Source organism: Lissotriton helveticus, chromosome 2_1, assembly GCF_964261635.1.
Source record: "Lissotriton helveticus chromosome 2_1, aLisHel1.1, whole genome shotgun sequence".
Taxonomy (NCBI): domain Eukaryota; kingdom Metazoa; phylum Chordata; class Amphibia; order Caudata; family Salamandridae; genus Lissotriton; species Lissotriton helveticus.
The window spans coordinates 85,062,613-85,083,486 of record NC_136059.1 but is presented as its reverse complement, the minus strand read 5'-3'; positions in this window follow the sequence as shown (position 1 = coordinate 85,083,486).

Sequence of the window (20,874 nt, the reverse complement as noted above, 5' to 3'; positions counted from 1 at the left end):
GGTGTTCCACCGCCAGTATGAATGGCTCTAGCGAAGTTTTTAGCTCGGATGCCCTTCACCCTGGTCTTCAGGTCATGCCACCGCCTCTGAATGTCATGCTTCGTCCTCGGCACAGTCCCCGACGCATTCACCCGAGTGACGATCCTGTCCCACATGTGGTTCTTTTGCGCCACGGACGTCTGCTGGACTTGGGCCCCGAAGATGTGGGTCTCAACACGGATTATTTCATCTACCATTACCCTCAACTCGGTCTCCGTGAATTTTGGGTTTTTTTTGGGTGCCATGGTGTGTGGTGCTCAGTGTGTGAGTTGAGTGAGTTGGGGGGTGCAGGTGTGTGGTGTGTGATGTGTAGGATTTGTGTGGTGGGTGTTTGTGTGGTGGGTGTGGTAGGGTGGTGGTTGTGTGTCTTCTATGTGAGTTAGCAGTATCTCGAATAGGGCCTCTTGCTAGCAGCAATGCTGTGATGCAAAGGATTGTGGTAGTGTGTGGGTGTCATTTTATAGTCGTGTCTCAATGGTTGTTGGCAGTCAGGTGGTAGGTGGGCGTGTTGACTAGTGTGCATTATTGGATACTTGGGACGTGTCATGGTGGCTTGTGCTTGGTGTTGGTGTATGGGGGGGCCTTGTCAATGTTCGTATGTTTGCTTTGGACTTGCGGTACACTTTCTAACATTTGTTTGCCGCTAGAGATGTTGTGCGTGTTGGCCTTCCGCAGTGATGCAGTGTTTATCGTTGCATTCTTTCCGCCGTGGACGTGGATGGCTGTGCGTTCCGTTGTACGGGCGGATTTATCCTAATTGCGGCCACGGAGTAATCACAGGTATGGCGGTACATGTGTTATTTTCCGCGGTCATTTCCGTCCGCGGCAGTGGTTGTTCATTGGACTCCGTCCGCCGCGGACGGAGTTGGATGTGTTCCGTCCACCACGGACGGTGTTGGTTATGATCCGTCCGCCGCGGTCGGAGTTTCGTGACATGATTATCCTAATCCCAACCGCGGAATCTCCGCGGCGCAGCCGGGAGTAAAATTTCCCCGACCATGGCGGACTGTACCCATTTCCGACCGCCATCCTAATCGACCCCTTAATACTTAATGTGTTTAATTGTCAGGACAACTATACTTTCCTGATAACTTGTATTGGTGTCAAATGCATTTGGAAAAAACAAAACTATTAAGGAGTCTAACAAAATAAATCATGCATCTTTGGCTTACTTTGGGAGTTTTGGAACATGGGGATCCATTGAAATATGGAAGTCATCTCCCTTGACATGCCATCAATTAAGCACTAGCTTTACAACTTTAGGCATGTCACTTACAAATCATCAACATCATGCGTTTAAGTCTAATTAGTTTAACTGAAGCCAACAAACCCTTCAACATTAAATGCATTAAAGTGCTTGGTGCGCGGCAGCCCAGGCTTGGTTTGGAGTTTCCCCGGGGAGCCACGGCACACAGTTTGGGAACCACTGTATTAGCCCCAGATTCCTCCTTAGCTCATCTCAACAGGTATATGAGGTGCCCATAATTCTAACATTTGTTTTAAAATAATTTCTCAGGTTCGGGCACTTTGCTGAGTGTAGGAAGCTGGCTCTTTATATGGTATACCAAAAAGAGGTATACTGTGCAAAGAGTCCAGATATTCCCTTATGAGTGGACAGGGGCTTGCTCTGGCAATCCCAAGATTCTCTTCTAAGGCATAGTGTGGTCGAGCATCCTTAGACTTATCAGAGAGCAGTGTTCAACATCTGCAAAATACACATAGTAAAAAAATTATGAATATGACTCAAGAAGAGATCCACATCAATGTATAAAAATAACATGTATCTTTATATATGTGTACGCACCAGAATCAATACAATCAGGTAAGTACATTTTGCAAGGGAAATACTTTTGCGTTTAAAAAGTCAACAGTGCATTTTTCAGAGGCTGTAATGTTGTCCTATGGAAGGAGAAACAAATACGGCATACAAGTTCTTTGCAGCGGCTTATGAGACCAACCTCCTGGACTTGAGGTGAGTAAGGGGAAAGGTCCAAGGCAGCGCCAGCAGGTCACCTCCAGTAGCACTAAGGCGGCTGGGTGCAGTGGTGCAGAACAGTGTTGGGCGCACAATGCAAGTCACTAGGGATCGGTCTTCTTGAACAGAGGCTGTAGGGTCGGACTTGGAGGCTAGTAAGGCTGAAACAACAGGGGGTTCAGGCCTCACAATGCTCGGGGACATGGAGACACCTTTGGGCCTCTTCGCCAGGGACAACTGGTGCAGAGGTGTCTTTAGGTGTCGGGTTTTCATCACCGTGAGCAGTTGTGGTACAGAGGGCCTGCAAAGAGAGGCTGCAGGCAGTGTTGATAAATCCACAGCGGGGAAACCCAAGGTGGGCTTCACGTCTGAAAGGTCTGGGTATCATGTTGGCACTGTTGGCCCACTTCAGCTCGGCAGCTCGGGTGCAGTGGTGCTTTCCGGCATCTAGTTTTCACACCTTGGTGCCTCTCAGCTTAGTCTTTGGTGCCTGCAAGATGCAGGGGAACAGCTCTGCTGCTCCAAGGGAGTTTCTGAGTCTTTGGAGAAGCGCTGGCAATCCTACCAGGCTTTGGAGGTTCACCAGCTTGCAGGGAGAGCCGACTCTGGCACAATTGTCGAGAATAGGTAAACAGGCCAGCAGGATTGGTGCCAAGTCAGTTGCTTCTTCTGCAGTTGTTGCTTTTGCAGCTCTTCTGCCCTTCTTCTTCTTTTAGTAGGCATCATCTGCTTCTTTGGAGCCAGGGCTCCCCTAAATGCTGAATTTATGGGCATTAGGTGACTGTAGGGTAGTAGCCAATGGGCTCCCTCTGCTTGGTGTCACTATGGCCCCTATATGACAACTTCCTGTGGGAGTAGGCATAACCCTGCCCTAGAATTCCTAAATTTGCCAAAACCAAGATTGCTAACTTTGAAAACTTGTCTCCACTCAAGTAGCCCACCTCAGGGGTGGCACCAGTCTGAGGGTGGACATGCCCTAGCTAATTTTCCCACCTGGCCAGGTGCCAAAGGGCTGTGGACAAAGGGAGTAGATTGGGTGGTGTGGAGTGGGGTACATTCGAGTGGAGTATATTGGGGTAGATTGGGGTCCATTGAAGTAGAGTGGGATAGTTTGGAGTGGGGTAGATTTGCTAGGGTAGAGTGGAGTGGGGTAAGTGCTATGGAGTAGAGGGGCATAGAGTGAAGGGGCGTGTTGTGTCATGGAGTGAGTGGCATAAATTTGAAATGCATAGAGTCAAGTTGTGTTGCATGTCGTAGAGTGCCTTAGAGTGAACGGATTTGAACCGAAATATGGTTTTACAGCACACAAACAATAATGTGTGCGAAATGTCATCACCTAGTGTATTGATTTGTCTTGATCGCTTCATTAGTACTAATTCAGATATATTCTAAAACGTCAGCAGAGTTCATGTTTTTTGTTGTGTGCTAGAAAATAAACATCCTACAGCCTCTCCTCTTACCTGGATACTCAGTAGGATTGTCACATAAGTCACAGACAGAAAAGTAAACACCTAGTTCCCACAGAAGAGAGAGCTTGACAATTGCCTTCTGTCTTTACAGAGAGTGAGTTTGTGGAAAAATACAATAAAAAAGGTTTGGGCAATGTGAGGGACGAAATCAAGCTGGACAGCCTAAAGCAAATAAAACCAGCAAATAGAAAGCCTGAAAATTAAAATTACAAACTACAAAGCCAATGGTAAGCAACTTGTAAAATGTATTAGTAGGTCAACTTTCTGAATGTCCTTAAGATGTCTTTAGAAAACCATAGACTTCGATCTAAAAAACAAATTACACAATGCCACTATATCAGTAATTGTTTGGCCTACCGTTCTGAATGCATTTATTAGATAAGTGATAGTTCTTGTGATTTTAGAGAAAAAATCTGGAGAGCATACCATCTCATTTCTATCTTGTAAGGTAAACAGATTAAGGATGATGAAGGCGGGGGCATGGCCTGCAGCCGAGAGGAATGGCTGCACTCTGAGTCGGGTCCTCTAACTACCGAGTGTTAACCCCAAATCCTGCAGAATCTGTCCTCATCTGCACTCCCCTGTCTTTCAGACAGCAAGGGTGAGACCTACCGCTCCGAGGGAGACAGCTGGAGCGGCTGGAGCGGCCGGAGCGGACAGAGCGAGTGGGGTGGAGTGCAGCATAGCGGCGCCTGCCTCCGACTCTGCTGCCTTGTGGTGAGGTGAAGGATCCCCGTGCAGCGACATTCACAGAGTTCGGGCCGGCGGGTGGCCAAGCGGGTGCTGGACGCCGGTCTACTGTGTCCTGCTGTTGGCAGTCCCCAGCAATGTGAACTCCAGACAAGCGGCTGCCATTGGACGTGCGGGCCGCAAGAGGCGGAGTGGGCCCAAGCAGCTGGGCGGTGGAGCCAAGTGGGCGAGAAAGAGTGGGTGGAGTGTCTAGCCCCCAACAGAATCCGATACAGAGATTGGCAAGGTGAGATGGCTGACCGTGCGCTAGGAAGCCCAGAGAGACCAGCGGAACCCCTGTGCGGCGCCGTGCTGCGACATGGGAGCTTATAGAGCGGTGCGATCGGTCCTAAGCCGGGGGAAGAGAAGGAGCCCTACGTATTGGGAAGAATATTGCTCATTGCCACTGACGAGAAAATTGAACAAGGCGGGTGGGCCCTGCGTGCCCATTCTGGTGGCTGGGCCACCGTCTGATGAACAACAAAGGAGCACATTGCCCGCGCCTGGTCCCAACCAGCAAAGAACTTTCAAAGAGCACGGGCCTGCTCTAAAATCGGAGGTCTCCAAAACCCTGTCAAATGTAAGGGGACAAAGCGGGCCCACGATTAAGGACAGAGGATCCACGGCCTACGCAACACATATACTCTAGCCATGACAGAGGCGCTAGGAACTCAGGGGATCTTCCACTTTGTGCCACGCGCCTGGTCATTGCCTGCCAGACAGCACAGAGGAACATGGCTCGTGGTGGGCCCCTATAGAGTGAGAATCCTTTGGAAGTATGGAGCCCTACTCCACACTTATTGGCCCTCCAGGACTCTACCACAACCAAAGAGGAGACATACGGTGTACAGGGTCCCAAGAAATATTCATGCGCATTACCTTCAGGCACAGAGGAGATCAAAAAAAGCTTGAGGTGCCACATAGGCCATATCTTGCGCATGCTCCCTAACTCTTATCAAGTATAGTGCATACAAAAGGACCTCACCATGGACAATCTAACTAAATAGATAAATACACTGTCTCCCTGTGGGCTCGGAAGAGGTACGATACACCTCCAGACAACTGGGGCAGTAGGAGGAATGACTCCAACACAGGACCCCACCCTCAGAGACATAATGAAAGCCGCCCGAGACTTGAAAAGCACGCTTGAACCCAAATTAGATGCGGTCACGGAGGAAGTGAACCTCCTTCGTGAGGATTTCCAGGGAAGGGCAGAAAAAGTGTCCGCAGCCAAAATGAATATAGGCAGTCTACAATCCAAAACGAAAAGGCTTGAGGACCAAGTCACCAAACTCACCAAGCAACAATGAGAAGTACTGGTGAGGCTTGAAGATCAAGAAGCTAATGTAAGTCGAAACAACATCCTAGTGGTGGGGGTTCCCGAAGAGGCTGAGGAACAATCCGTGGATCTCTTCATGGAAGACTTGATACTTAACACGCTGTGCCACCAAAAGACTATCTAATTTCTTCTCTGTGGGGAGAGCGCGCCGAGCATTGGGACCTGCACCGAGACCCCCCCCCCGAGAAAGATCATAGCTCAAATTCTCAACTATGGAGACCGCAACGCTATTTTGCAGGCATCCAGAACGTATGGAGAAATACAATATGCAAACGTGACAATCAGAATATTTCCTGACTTTACTCGCCAGGTGCAATGCCAACGTTTGACATTTGACTCTGTAAAAAAGGCCCTCCGTGAGAAAAATATTAATCATATGATGATATATCCAGCCAAATTAAGGGTATTTATGGAGGGAAAATCACATCTCTTCATGTGTCCAGGGGATGTATAGGACTGACTGAAGGACTGGCCAAAGTGGAACCTAAGGGATACATAAAGGATGCCATGGTAGTAGAATGAACAGAAGCGCTGAATGTGGAGGACCCATCTACCCCTGTGGTTCGTGGGGATGGTCCAGCTTGACAGTAAACTTGCTAGCTAGGCATTCTAAGCCGGGGGCTGGTCCGTGGTGGGGGAGAGATCTATTGAATGGGAGGGCGACGTGCCCCTGAAGGGGCATGGCTGAAATGACTTGCAATCTGGCCAAACTGACTAGGGATATGGGGGAGCAATGAGCTCGCGCAGAAGTAAGTGCAATGATGAGGACCTGATGCAGAGAGGTGTACATTGATTTAATGAAGTTTAATTAGCATTTACTGGTGGTATGTAGTATGTAGTATGTAGGGGATTTGTAAAATGGGAAGAAATATGGAGCCCTGGACTTAGAGTGAGTACAACCTTAATAAAGGTGTTGGAGAATATAATTGTTATATTGAAGTGCACACGATAAATACATCAGCAACTTGTTATTGAAATTCCAAACGTATCGCCTGAGTGTGTTGTACTGCTGACGATTGGTCAAAGGATGTGAACATTATATGATTATTTCTGCAGCTGCTACTGACTGTTTACCTTATTGATGTATGATGAGCATGTTCAATAAAAAGATTTTTTTTTAAAGTAGAAGGCACCTTTTATGCTTTTACATTTTTCTTCTATTGATACGTGGCTCGGTTTTTCACAAGGAAGGCCAACAAACTGACATTTTAAATCATAAAAAGTTACAACCAAAATGGTTGTCTTCAAAAGTTAAAAATGTCTTACATATTGCATAGAATTCCAATCACAGTTTGGGCTGGACTGACTTTACACAACCAAGGTGATTGAGGACAACGGACTATGGACTGCTTTCAAGGCTGGAAGAACTAAGAGATTCTCAGCCCTTGGGGGCCTGGGAGAATATTACTCTTATAGGAAAATGCATCATTTTAATGTGCTGACAAACAGTGCCCCTTAGTACCATGCAATAGCTCAGGGGTACTCATAGTACGGCCCGCGTACAGAGGGAGGGAGAGGGAAGGAGAGAGAGGGAGACCTCAGAGTGAGGGAGACCTCAGAGTGAGGGGGAGGGAAGGAGAGACAGTGAGAACTCAGAGTGAGGGAGAGGGAAGGAGAGAGAGGGAGAGCTCAGAGTGAGGGAGAGGGAAGGAGAGAGAGGGAGACCTCAGAGTGAGGGAGACCTCAGAGAGAGGGAGAGCTCAGAGTGAGGGGGAGGGAAAGAGAGAGAGGGAGACCTCAGAGAGAGGGAGAGCTCAGAGTGAGGGGGAGGGAAGGAGAGAGAGGGAGACCTCAGAGAGAGGGAGAGCTCAGAGTGAGGGGGAGGGAAGGAGAGACAGTGAGAACTCAGAGTGAGGGAGAGGGAAGGAGAGAGAGGGAGACCTCAGAGTGAGGGAGACCTCAGAGTGAGGGAGAGGGAAGGAGAGAGAGGGAGACCTCAGAGAGAGGGAGAGGGAAGGAGAGAGAGGGAGACCTCAGAGAGAGGGAGAGCTCAGAGTGAGGGGGAGGGAAGGAGAGAGAGGGAGACCTCAGAGAGAGGGAGAGCTCAGAGTGAGGGGGAGGGAAAGAGAGAGAGGGAGACCTCAGAGAGAGGGAGAGCTCAGAGTGAGGGGGAGGGAAGGAGAGAGAGGGAGACCTCAGAGAGAGGGAGAGCTCAGAGTGAGGGGGAGGGAAGGAGAGACAGTGAGAACTCAGAGTGAGGGAGAGGGAAGGAGAGAGAGGGAGACCTCAGAGTGAGGGAGACCTCAGAGTGAGGGAGAGGGAAGGAGAGAGAGGGAGACCTCAGAGAGAGGGAGAGCTCAGAGTGAGGGGGAGGGAAGGAGAGAGAGGGAGACCTCAGAGAGAGGGAGAGCTCAGAGTGAGGGGGAGGGAAGGAGAGACAGGGAGAACTCAGAGTGAGGGAGAGGGAAGTAGAGAGAGGGAGACCTCAGAGTGAGGGAGACCTCAGAGTGAGGGAGAGGGAAGGAGAGAGAGGGAGACCTCAGAGAGAGGGAGAGCTCAGAGTGAGGGGGAGGGAAGGAGAGAGAGGGAGACCTCAGAGAGAGGGAGAGCTCAGAGTGAGGGGGAGGGAAGGAGAGACAGGGAGAACTCAGAGTGAGGGAGAGGGAAGTAGAGAGAGGGAGACCTCAGAGTGAGGGAGACCTCAGAGTGAGGGAGAGGGAATGAGGGAGAGAGAAGGAGAGGGAGGGAGACAGAGGGAAGGAGGGAGAGGGAAGGAGAGAGAGGGAAATAGAGTAAGGGAGAGGGAAATAGAGTGAGGGAGAAGGAAACAGAGAGAGAGGGAGACAGAGAGAGTGAGACAGTCAGGGTGAGTGGGACAGAGGGAGGGAGAGGGAGACAGAGGGAGGGAGAGGGAGAGGGAGAGGGAAAGAGATGTGTGTATGCTAGTCTGGTGGCTCAGTGGACGAAAGCCTCCGCTGCAGGGACCTGTGATCAACCTCATGGTCACAGTTTTTTTTGCTCTAGCCCCGCCCCCTTCCCCACTGACCCCGCCCCCACCGGTGCGGCCCTCGGACACAAACCACACTGTAAATTTGGCCCCCGAGGGAAAGTTTGTGAGTACCCATGCAATAGCATAGCTCAAACTATTGGGATATGTTGCACGTTTCCTGTGTGACATCCCTGTAAAAACGAGGGGCATTTTAGTGGATTCATTTTTTTAATTTCATGTAGAATTAATCATTTCCCCATTTGTTCAAAAAGCATCTACCTAAAATTAGACTGGCTTGCTTGGTGCTATATAGGGCTTGTAGAATTAAGACACCATCTAGAGCTGCTTTGAGCTGCAAGTCCTGGCGCAGTGTCCATTGCTTAGGCCTGCTCTTTCTGGAGCCCCTGATGGTAAAGTTCTCTATTGAGAAGCAAGTCATCTGTCGACAAAGCACTTTCGCATAAGAATACCGAGGTCTCTGTAATCGACGCACATTCTGCATCCACTCAACAGCCGGGTCAGGTATCGTGTACCTATTATCCTGGTTGAAAGATTTCATTGAAAGATTTAGGGATAAACAGCACAAAACAACCTATTGCAGCAGCCTGATCATAGCAATGAAAGACACACTGTATGAGGATTCCGGGGTGGCACTGAGGCTACCAATGATGGAAGAGAAGAGCCCTTTCATCGAAGTCAGTGAGGGACCGGTGTGGGCATGTCATTGATGAACAAGAAATACAGGCGCGAGCAGGACGAGATATTTAATAACGTGCTTCATACATCAGCTTCATAGCCTCTAAGCGCTGTAAGCAACCACAGCTACTATCACCCAAATCAGTGGCCCTCACGTTATCAACCTTGGAATGATGGAAGGCTGACACTGTCTTCAACCTTGTGACCCACCCATCAGATAAAAAAAGACATACTAGAAGGATCCTCCCCACAGGCAATATTTGTTTTAAATAGCACATAAGCAGTGATGTCTCAAGCGAGTTAAGTTCTACCATGGTGAAAATACACCACCCTTGAATGTATATTTATGAATACAGTTGCTCACAATAGTAAGTTTTATTAGATCACATGTATGTTCATTTGCTTTGGCATAAGCATATATCATTGGCAGTCTATCCATCTATGCTCAACTCACCCAAACCCGCTGTACCTTTCAACCAGTACTGAGAAGAGGGGTCCCAGCAATGCACAACAAATTCGAAACAATTAAGTGACACTGGAAAAAATCAATTAGACCTGCATTTTTGTTTATTCACAATGTAGGTGTATGCAGAACGTCATTAAGTTGAATTTTTTTTTCAAATTTATCACCTTTTATACAGTGTGTAGGGGCACACTGTATAAAAGGTGATAATGTTGTGCATTGCTGGGACCCCTCTTCTCAGTACTGATATTACCCAGGTCCCAGTGACTTTCTTTGGGTTAACCCCTTTCTATACTGTAACTTTCAACCAGCACACATGCACACAGTGCTCAGTGTGCGGCCTTTCGATGTGTGCAGTAGCACCACATCCAGATCCTCACAAACACCCAAAGAAATGCCAACACGTGTGTTCACCCTTAAAGACCTTGCATTGTCCTGCTCAAACTCAGTCAGGCCTCATGCGCTCACTGGGGTTCTTCCTTGTCACATGGCAGACGTCCCTCTGTTGATGCAGCTGGCTCAAGAGTGACGTATGAGCCCAAAAACGTGACACTTGAATTCAAATCGAGCAATGTACAACCATTGATGTACACTACCATCAACCTGGTACACAGGACCTTCCAAAGGCCTCTGCCACCGTCACCATAAGTGAGAAATCATACTGCACACTCACCAACACTTCTTAATAAGTGACCCTCACCATTGAAAGTATAACTGCCTGAAGTCCATGAGTCATTTCAGAGTTATTTTTACTGTAAGGAGGTGTCCCACTGTCTACACAGTGCTGTCCTTGTAGCATTGTCTCCATAGCATTGCCCTTAAGCATAGGTCCATACCCAGGGACACATCACCTCAATGTATAACTCCTCTCAGCAGGGACATCATCCTTGCCAGACCTATTGCCCAGCAGCTTAAGATGACACACCTTGCAGGTGTATTTGAAGCTGGGCACCCCAAACTAGTCCTTGCGGGGTCACAGGGATGATTTCCATCTCAACAGGCCTCTTCCTCTGCCAGAAATGGCCCTCAATTGGCACCAGAGTCTTGCTTAATTTTTACGCAGGTCCTTATCAACTCATCAACAAACTATATGTGGTGGGCAGTAAACTCCGCTCCACCGGCGGAGTTGGCAGAGTTTTGCCCACTCTGCTCTCTGCTTGGAGCACGGAATTCAGCAAAAACTCTACCAATCGCCGCGTGGCGAAGTTTTTCTCATGCAGGGCTCATCACCGTTAAGTTGGCGAGAGTGAGCAAAATAATTAGCGCTAGAGCGCCTCCAGGCAAATTTCTCAACGTAGACAGTCACTGCAGGTTGCTACTGATCACAGTGAGAAAGTTGCTGCTCGCGTTGCAAAAGCTGCAGCTTGCGTAGAAAATCTACTCGAGCAGCAGAAAGAAGCAGCACCCTCTGGCACACTACGTTGTGCTGTTCACCGCTGAGTTTACAGAGCGGTACAAGCTCCCAGAGCTAAAACTCAGCACGAGCAGCGCTACTGACCGGAATTCTGCTGCTCACAGAATTCCACATAATCTCACTGAGTTTTTTAGGTAACTCTATGGAATTCCACGGAGTAAACCTCTGTGAGATCAGCCCACCCCTACAAAATATTAAAGTAAAAGAGCAAGACCTTCCTACGTGAGTCTGGAGCCATTCAGGTAGAGGTAGAAAGAAAGCTCTTTATTACATGTCAGACCTTTAGGATACAGCAACAGCAAGTAGGTCCTCTCAGGGCTCCATCCTCCCTCTACCTGTCCCTGTCTCCCAGTTCCCACTCCAGACCACACACTAGCATTCTATTACATCATTCACTCTTAGCATTCCCAACCCCACCTCAAATATACAGGGAATGGGGACACACAGAAGATACTACTCACATGCATGCATCTTGAATATGTTTGCTTTTTTGTTATGATAAAAACCAATATAAGAAGACATCTATGCCTGCCACACATGCACAAATAGGAGGGCCATTTTAGGATGAATTAATCATAAAGAAAAAGCATTCTAGGACGGCAGCCCCATGTGACGAATTGAAGGAGCCTCTGGAATCTTGGTTGTTGTAGTCGTGGCCTGTAAAGCAGTTCCTGTCTCTACCTGCCCTGGTGAAAACACGTTGCGAGAAAACGTTTGTCAGTGACTGCTGAGCTTTATCAAGCAATGCAAAGGTCGACACATATTTACCAAGTTCTGTGATAAAAGAATCTCCGAACAAGAGACCCTCCACCTTTATGCCAGGACCCATAGAAGCAAGGTTGACAAGTTTGGGGTCCAATTTTAACAACAGTCTCATACTGCATTTGTGGGTCAAAGCGGAGTTTGCATTGCCAAGCAAGCAAAAGGCTTGTTGTACCCACAGAGAGAGCTCGCTGGGATCAATGGGACACTTGTCCAGCCTTGCAGAGTCCACTAAATCAAAAAATCAATGAGAAATGACGATAGGAGACGAGAAGTGCTTTCATTTTGATTTACATTTGGAAGGACACGATTGTAAATTAGCATTATTTTTATTTTGGTTATTCCCCTCCTGAGCAGGAGGCCTGGGAGGAACCACGTCCTATGTCAGTGTGAGGAAACCTCACTGGTCAATAGCGCAGCATTATCAACCATTTTGGATTTAACACTAGCCACAGTCCATTGCCTTGCACTTTCTGCTTTCAGGTATTCAGATGCTCAATACATGTTATGTTATGTTATATTTAATTTGTAGAGCGCACGGCTACTTGGGAGTGTCCCGGCGCTAGCTAGCATGTCGAAGAGTAGAGGGAGAAACATGACAAGAGGAGCGGTTAGCCCTACGGAAGGGAAAAAGCACAAATACGATACACAGAGAGAAAAAAACGCAGCATGAACTGTTGACAGACTTTTCGGACTGCAATAAAATGGCTACTGCGGTCCAAGACGAGCCGGCGCATAAGGGGAGACAGCACTCGTGGACAATGTGGCAGTATGCCGACTTGGACAAACAACAAACTGGCAACACTAACAAACGGCATCCACAAAAGCCAATACAATATGTGAGAATTAACACAAACAATGCATGTAATAGTGAGAGAAGTAATCTGCAAATACTTATCTTGACTGCAAACAACAAGAAAAGAGGAATGTTTGCATTCAAGCCAGGTATTATAGGTGTTGCTAGGTTGTCATTGGCTGTTTAAGTGTACTACATTCTTTATCCCATTGGCTGTGGTTCCTAAGCCTTTTGGGATTTGAAGTTTTCTTATATATCTTGACTGCTGCTCTTAAAATATGGCAAGAATTAAAGGCATATTAGGAACCTCCAGTCTTGCAATAAAATCTAAATTATCCCCACTGCTAATCTGGAGGTCTTGCACCTGTGACCTTCAAATTCACAGTGAAATAAAGAGTGACTATTTGTTGATAACCAAACACAAGGAGAAGAAGGACCGAGCACTGAAACTTTTCGGACACTCACCCCCAGTCACAGATCTGGGTTGAATCATTCATCGTTCTTTAGCTCACTTCACCACCTCAGTTCAGACCCAGCTATATGCAAATCAGTCTTGACCCTGTGCCTCATGGGACCAGTCTAGCCCGAACTGCCAAGCCAGGTCTTCCCTGAACCGGAAAGAAGCATCTTGGGACCGGTTTCAGGGTAACACCTCTCATCAGCCAGGCTAGCTTGAATCCAGTGGTAAAGTGATCAAGGAACCCACGTCTGGACATACCCTGCCACCAATTGTGTGTTTTTTGCTTTCTCGCCCTAAGTGTGCCGGTTAAGCCCAGATGTGGGTTCCCAAGCTCACTGTGCCACTGGATTCAAGCTATCCTGGCTGATGAGGGGTGAAGCCCCGAAACTGGTCCTAGGATGCTTGTTTCCGGTCTAGGGAGGACCTGGTATAGGCAGTTAGGGCTGGACTTTTCCCATGAGGCACAGGGTCAAGACTAATTTGCATATGGCCATGTCTAAACTGGGGTGGCATGGTGAGCAAAAGAATGATAGATTTAACCCAGATCTCTTGACTGGGGGTGAATGTTTCAATTTGTTCTGCATTTCGTTCATCAATTGTATGTCTTTTGCTTTCTCGCCATTAGTGCACCAGGTATGCCCAGATATGGGTACCGGGCTCACTGTGCCACTGGATTGAAGCTATCCTGGCTGATGAGGGGTGAAACCACGAAACTGGTCCTACGTTGCTTGTTTCCGATCGAGAGAGGACCTGGTTTGGAAGTTCGGGTTAGACTGTTCCCATGAGGCACAGGGCCAAGACTGATTTGCATATGGCCGTGTCTAAACAGGGGTGGCTTGGTGTGCAAAAGAATGATGGATTTAACCCAGATCTCTTGACTGGGGTTGAACGTTTCAATTTGTTCTGCATTCCGTCCATCAATTGTTTGTCTTTTTCTCTTTCGGCCTAAGTGCACCGGGTATGCCCAGACGTGGGTCCGGGGCTCACTGTGCCACTGAATTCAAGCTATCCTGGCTGATGAGCGGTGAAACCATAAAACCAGTCCTTGGATGCTTGTTTCTGGTCCAGGAAGGACCTGGTTTGGAAGTTTGGGCTGGACTGTTCCCATAAAGCACAGGGTCAAGACTGATTTGCATATTACCAGGTCTAAACTGGGGTGGCATGGTTAGCAAAAGAATGATGTATTTAACCCAGATCTCTTGACTGGGGGTGAATGTTTTGATTTGTTCTGCATTACGTCCATCAATTTTGTGCCTTTTTATTTACTGATAATCATCATTAATAAGGACTGTGAGGGGGGGGAACACGGACTCACTAATAATGCGGTTAGGAGAGTTGTGCAAGAAACATCCTGTGCGATCTGGGATTAATGATCACTTATCAATTCATTTCCAAACCGTGCACCACCATTACAAGATATTGCTCCTCGCACAACTTGCCAACTAGAGCGTTTAGTCACCATTCAAGATAGACGGCCTAAGAATAATTACATGAGCAGAATGAGAGACACATGCCTAAAAAGGTTTTCTATTTCCCAAGGACCTAGACAAAAACATGCAGAGCCCAGCTTGGAACATCTTCTGTTTAACCCACGTGTCAAGCGCTCTGGATTCAAAGGATGAAAAATGTGTTGTACAGGAAAGGAGATAAAAAGAACACACTGCAGCTCAAACACTGGCAAACATTGCCTTGGCATTATTAAACAGGCAGGCTTGCTTTAGAATCTATGAAAACATTTTGCAGCACAAGTGTCGGGCTCTGAAAAACGATGGTGGGACCGCAGCATTAATCAATCAGTATTCTTTATTTTGCTATAATTAATTAGCATAAAAAGGCATATTAAATACAAATGTACATGTATTAGAAGTAAAAAAGTTCAATAAAATATATTAGTATGATATTAAAATTCCATTAAAAAAGACTTCTATTAAATGCTCCCAGTGATAATGTCAAATAGGGGGAGAGGTATAGTTACTGACATAAGGAACAATCAATTCAATCTTCAGTCTGATGGTCGAGATCTCCTGCTCCTCAAAGAGGACCAAAAAAATATATGTTCGGCAGAAACATGTTAAAGGGTCAATCAGCTTTTGCACCAAATATAAAGCTGGGCTGCATTGTCTGCAGTTGTGTTTGCGAATAAGTGTGAGGATATATCTTTTCCTTTCCATGTGGTAAAAAGTGCAGAAAAATACAAAATGCAGGCCTGTTTGAGGGGATGGGCCATCACAGGGACAAGCTGGAAGATAGTCTACAGTATGGGTGTTAGTGGGGTGACCTAACATCAGGGGGATATCATTTCATCTGAATCTCGCTAGGATGTATCGATTTTGGAAATTTATGACAACATTGAAATAGGAGTGTATATCTGTTGGTAATGTGGGTGCTCTCAGATATAGCCTCACCGTGGGTTTTTTTTACGAATATACTTCATTCTTCCTCTTACCATTTAAAAAAAAAAGAATTCCCTTTATTTTTGTCTTAGATATTGTCACACAGCTATGAGGGTTCTCAAATAACTCCCGCAATCCCATGGATCTCAAGGTGTCCCTGATATATTCTAGCCATGTGAGCCTGTGTGTCTTATCAAGTTTCAGACAATCCTTCAGGATGTTCTGGGAAAGGGTCACTGTCTCTCTTCTCCAAACTGAATGCCACAACAAGATCAGTGCTATACGGATGTAATCTGTGATGTATGCTATGCCCACAACAGTGTGGCAAATATAATTAGAGCAGCAACTAGCCTCTTAAGAAAACCGTCCTCCGTTTGTTGGCTGTAGCTAAATCCACCGTTCCTCATACGCCAACTCCATATGTGGCAACGGAGACGGATTTGACCAGATAGACCTTTTTTATTGCCTCTATCGGTTTAGAATCGAATTTCTTCGTAAACCTAGATGACCACAACGCTTTTTTCCAGTTGGAGGGCTTTGTTGGCTACCATGTGTTCTTTCTATGAAATAGAATTCCTAGCTAGGAAAAAGTATCTACCACCTCTATCTTATTTCCCTCTATATAATATTTTGGGGGTTTCTTCGGTCTTGCCCCCGCCACTAATACAAAAGTTTTCTGTTCATTTACCCGAAGATCCACATTTTTCATAAATTTTGTGTCGTCCACTACGAGTTTCTGCAGTTCGATTCCTGTCCGGGCTATTAGCACTGCATCATCTGCATAGAGGAGCTTCGGAACAAGTGCCAAATTCACTAGGGGAGACTGAGCTGCTTCAAATCCGTTAGTGTAAATAGAGAACAGGAGAGGCGCAAGAACGCACCGCTGCCTGACCCCGCGCTGAATAGAAAATCGGTTCGTATATTCCCTGTTCCTGCCATACCGTACACAGGCCGTCACTTGTGAGTACAGCTGTTGTATACATGTTATTATGGTATCATCTATTATTTATTTATTTTATTTATTTAAAGAGTTTTATGTAGCGCTGGCTAGACCCGAAGGTATCAGAGCGCTTTATATAAGGTTCCACATAGTTGCAAACTTACATCAGTTACATATTACCAATGATACCAGTAAAAACATTTAAGGAGCATAGAAGAAAAGGAAAATGTAGTGAGAAGGGTAAGGGGGCAGGGGAGAAAGGGGTAGGGTATAGATACAACGGAGAGACGAAGGGAAAGTCTGCCCAAGGTCCGGCTGGGTAGGTGTTGGCCGAGGGTGAATCCGCAGCCCATCTCCTAATCAGCTATCAGGTAGCTCCACCGGGCATCAGTCAAATAGCTAGGTCTCAACATGCTTTCCATGACTGACCATAACTTGGAGCGAGAGACACAGCCAAAGGCGGCTGATAGATCCATGAATGCCATATAAACCTGACCCTTCTTACCCGCCGTGCATTTTGAAATAATCAGACTCAGATAGATTGAGACATTGGTCCAATGTCCCTTTCCCTTTTTTAAAACCATACTGCGAGGGTATAAGTATATCCCTTTCCCGGGCCCAGTCCTCAATCTATTCAGTAATAGACGACCCATTATCTTTGCTATACCGTCCAGAAAGGAAATTGGCCTGCACTTTTGGGGTAGGGCCTTGTTTCCTTAGATGTTTGTCGGAGTGTGCCTTTTCTGCCTGCATATTGCTCTGCTGTTAGCGCCTTGACACCCTTGGGCTAAGTTAGCACTCTATACATTTTATATTCATTCATTCATTCATTGTCGCCTTTTTATAGATGGGGATCATTACTGACTTTGTCCAGGTAAATGTGGGCCCCGTCTTGGCTATGACTTTCAGGATATTAGTCAATACTGGTGCCCATAGATCTTGATTATCTAGGAAACAATTTATAGCAATCCCATCCGGTCCCGGGGCCTTGGTAGTGCTACAGTGCTCCAGCATAATCTGCCCCTGCCCTCCCCTGGTACGGCCATGCATAGAGGGCCAAGTGAGCCAAAAGGAGCGACAGGGCGCACTAATGTGACCATTGCTAATCTATTATGTTAGCTGAAAACTAATAAAAAGAAACCCAGGTTTAAAACAGCATGCTTTATAACAGCTGTACCATTGGTATACCTCCAGAGATTTCATGAAGGGGGTATGGAAAGCCATATATAAATATTTATTTATTTATTTAAGAAGCTTATAGAGCGTGCAGCTACCCGAAAGGGTCTCCGGGCGCTATCGGTGGGCAATAGCACGGCACAGCAGGAAGAATGCCTAAAAAGGTGGGGGTTCAGTCAGGGCTGCTGGAGAGCACAGTTCTGAAGTTCTTACGGAACTGAAGCCGTGAGTTACAGGATCTGAGAGCAATCGGCAGAGAATTCCAGAGTTTAGGGCCCATCAGAAAAGGAGCGCCCCTTAAAACGAGCTCTGCCAAACGCAGCCAAAGGCTGTCTCCCACTAAATGGCACCCTGTTTAAAGGAAAAGCTCGTCAGTAACTATATATTGGCCTTTTAATTTTATGGGAAAAGTCTTCCTCCAAACCATTTTGCCAAGAATCGCAGGTACATTTTTGCGAAGTTCAAAAACAATTCCAGTAGATAGAATTGCTTTGTAGGTGTGCGCTTTGTATGATTCACATTTAAAGTAGAGAGAGCTGCTGTGCATGGGAGGAATTAGGAAACTAATTCGATGCATTCAATAAAGTATGAATTTTGAAGTCCTCTGTCAAGAGTTTGACCCTAACTGGACTTTCAGGTGCCTCTTAAGGGACTGAGGGGGTTCCTGGAGGGGCAGGGATGCAACAGACTGTATCTGTCTGGTTGACAGCCCTGGGGTTTGACCCAATAGGGCCTCTCTGATAAATGGGTAAAAATAGTATATATCACAACAGCGGTCGCCCGATCCCTTCTACTCCAAAATGGGCGAAAACAGATGATTCCCTCATGGAAGGATTGGCTACAAAAGATGAGTCGAGTTAGAGTAAGCCAGCAACAATATGCAATTCGAACTGGGGGAGTAAGGAAATTTGAGAAGCTCTGGGGAGAATATTTCCAACAGGAAGAAACTGGTGCAGTTTGAAAATGGATTAAAAGAATTGTGATGTTCCCTTGCTCTACTCTGGTGGCTTTTTTTTTTTTATATATAGCTGTGCCTTTTATGGGATTTTGGTTTGGTTTACGATGATCTGATGAGTATTAACTTTGTTTTTCATATTTATTGTTTTTATAGAATGATATTGTATGTGCATGGAAAAAAATGGTATTTATTACTTATGTGGAAAGATCAATTTAACGCCTTATTTCGGCGCAGTGCTTGGCGTTCCAAAGAGTGGGCGGAGCCGCGTCGGCCGTTGAACATTCGCAGCACCACCCAGGTAGTGCTCCGAACGTTCAGCGGCCGACGGCAGCAGCTATGAGGTTAAGTCATATGTATGATACTGTTATACCTGGATCTCAATAATATATATATTTTTTTAAGTTGGTCACAAACAAAAAAAAAGACTGAATCTGGTGTGTTTGTGTGGTGTGTGTGTGCGGTGGGGAGGAGTGCGTGTGAGTGAGGGTGGAGGAGGTGTAGGGGTCTGGAGGAGGCGTGTTTGTGTGTGTGTGTGTGTGTGTGTGTGTGTGTGTGTGTGCACACTTACTTTTGCTTTGGCCTGCTCTGTGCTCAGCTTGGGGCCAGGCCACAGCAGGCCCTCATCATCAATGTTGGCCGCTCTTCAAAATGGCCGTCACCCAAAATGTCTGCCTTTGTTGAACTTGAGTTTCTTTGTGAGGATACATTTTTCACTCTCAGTCCAGACATTCCCAAACTGCACCACAGGATGAATGCTGCTGTCCTCAATTTGCACCTTCCCTGTGGGTCAGAGTGCACGGCGGCAGTGTATAACCACATTGTTGACAGCGAGGGCATTCGAGGGCGTGGTGGAAACAAGGGAGCTCTCCTAACACGGCAGGGTAAAAGAGATGCCATTAACACAACTTCTTCAGGTGTCTCTTTTATTCGTGGAAAGGCCAGTCAATGCCCCTGCTACAAACACTGTTTTGTCTATTTATCCGCTGACCCGCCGACAGTAGAATCCCGCCACTGTTCATCGGAGACGCGCGAGCCAAGATAACGAGATCTTCCCAGGATGCAAGGAAGGGCCTACTTTGTGAAAGTCTTTTGACTGAGGGTCATTAGACAGAGATAGTGGTCTTGATGGCTTGGTGCTCCCTTGTCCTGTTGGCCTACCTTCCCATCGCGCAACAGTGGGAAGATTCAGCCACCTTGTAGGCTTGCCTTTCCACCCCTGTCCTTCCAAATGGAGCTGCAAAAAAAAACCTGTTTCAACAGGTTGTTTCAGATAGGATCATTCAGCAGGGCCTCCCTGCTTTGTGCGCCACCTTTGTTTTCATCCCTCCGCCACAGTCCATCCAATTTGGTTTTTCTGGACGAAACAGATTACAAGCCCATGTGGCGGGGCGGGGGAATGGAGGCGTTGACAGGGCGCACAAAGAGGGCACCACTTTCAGCATAATGACTGCCATTCTGGCCTTCCCCTGGGGCCCCTGGGGGCCACAGAACTGCAGATGTCTTTCAGGCTTGGTCCAGCTCTTCTGTGCTTTTTTTCTGAGCATGTCTGCAAAGGGTGGGTGGCGCGCGACGCATTTACCGCCATCCCCACCACACTGTCCGCCGCAGTAGGCGCTCTCAATTTTTTGGCAGTGGGATCCGCTCTGTTCTTCACATACACCACTAAAAATGTGTATGCAATATTTCCTGATATTTGTAATTCAGATTCTCTGTTGGAAATTTGCAGGATTTAAACTGAATATAAAGTGTTATGCTCAAAAGTTAATTAGAATGATAAAAGGCAGCCATTGTGAATTCAACTTTGACACCCAGAAAAAAAGAAAGAAAAAATAAAGTAAGAAAGTAATAAATTAGCAGATCAAAGTTTTGGGGCCAGAGTAAATTCATTTGTTTCACTTTCATATCACCACAGAGGGATGTCTCCATGTGCACAAGGCAGGGTTGTATACAGTCGCCCTGAGTACCTTGGAGTACACTCTGAGCTCGATCAACACACAGCCTTAGCACGTGTAGGTCACATTTAAATGTCTCTATTTAGGAGTGAAAACTACTTACACCTGGAGACCTCATTCCACTCATATCCAATGTTACCCTTCAAGTAGTGACATTGTGCATGAGTGAGAGGGTGGGGATTGGACGTTTCATGGCAGGGTTACCCTTTAAAGTTTAGGAATACCCACCCCTTCCCACCCCGACAGCGCTGGAAAAGTAAATCCCATCCAGGGTGAGAATGGAAAGAGAACAAAACCGATAAAAGGTCGGGGTGCAGAGGAGGGTGTTTCTCCACAGGAAAAATATTTTTCCACATGAAAAAATCCGTTGCACTAAAAATAAAA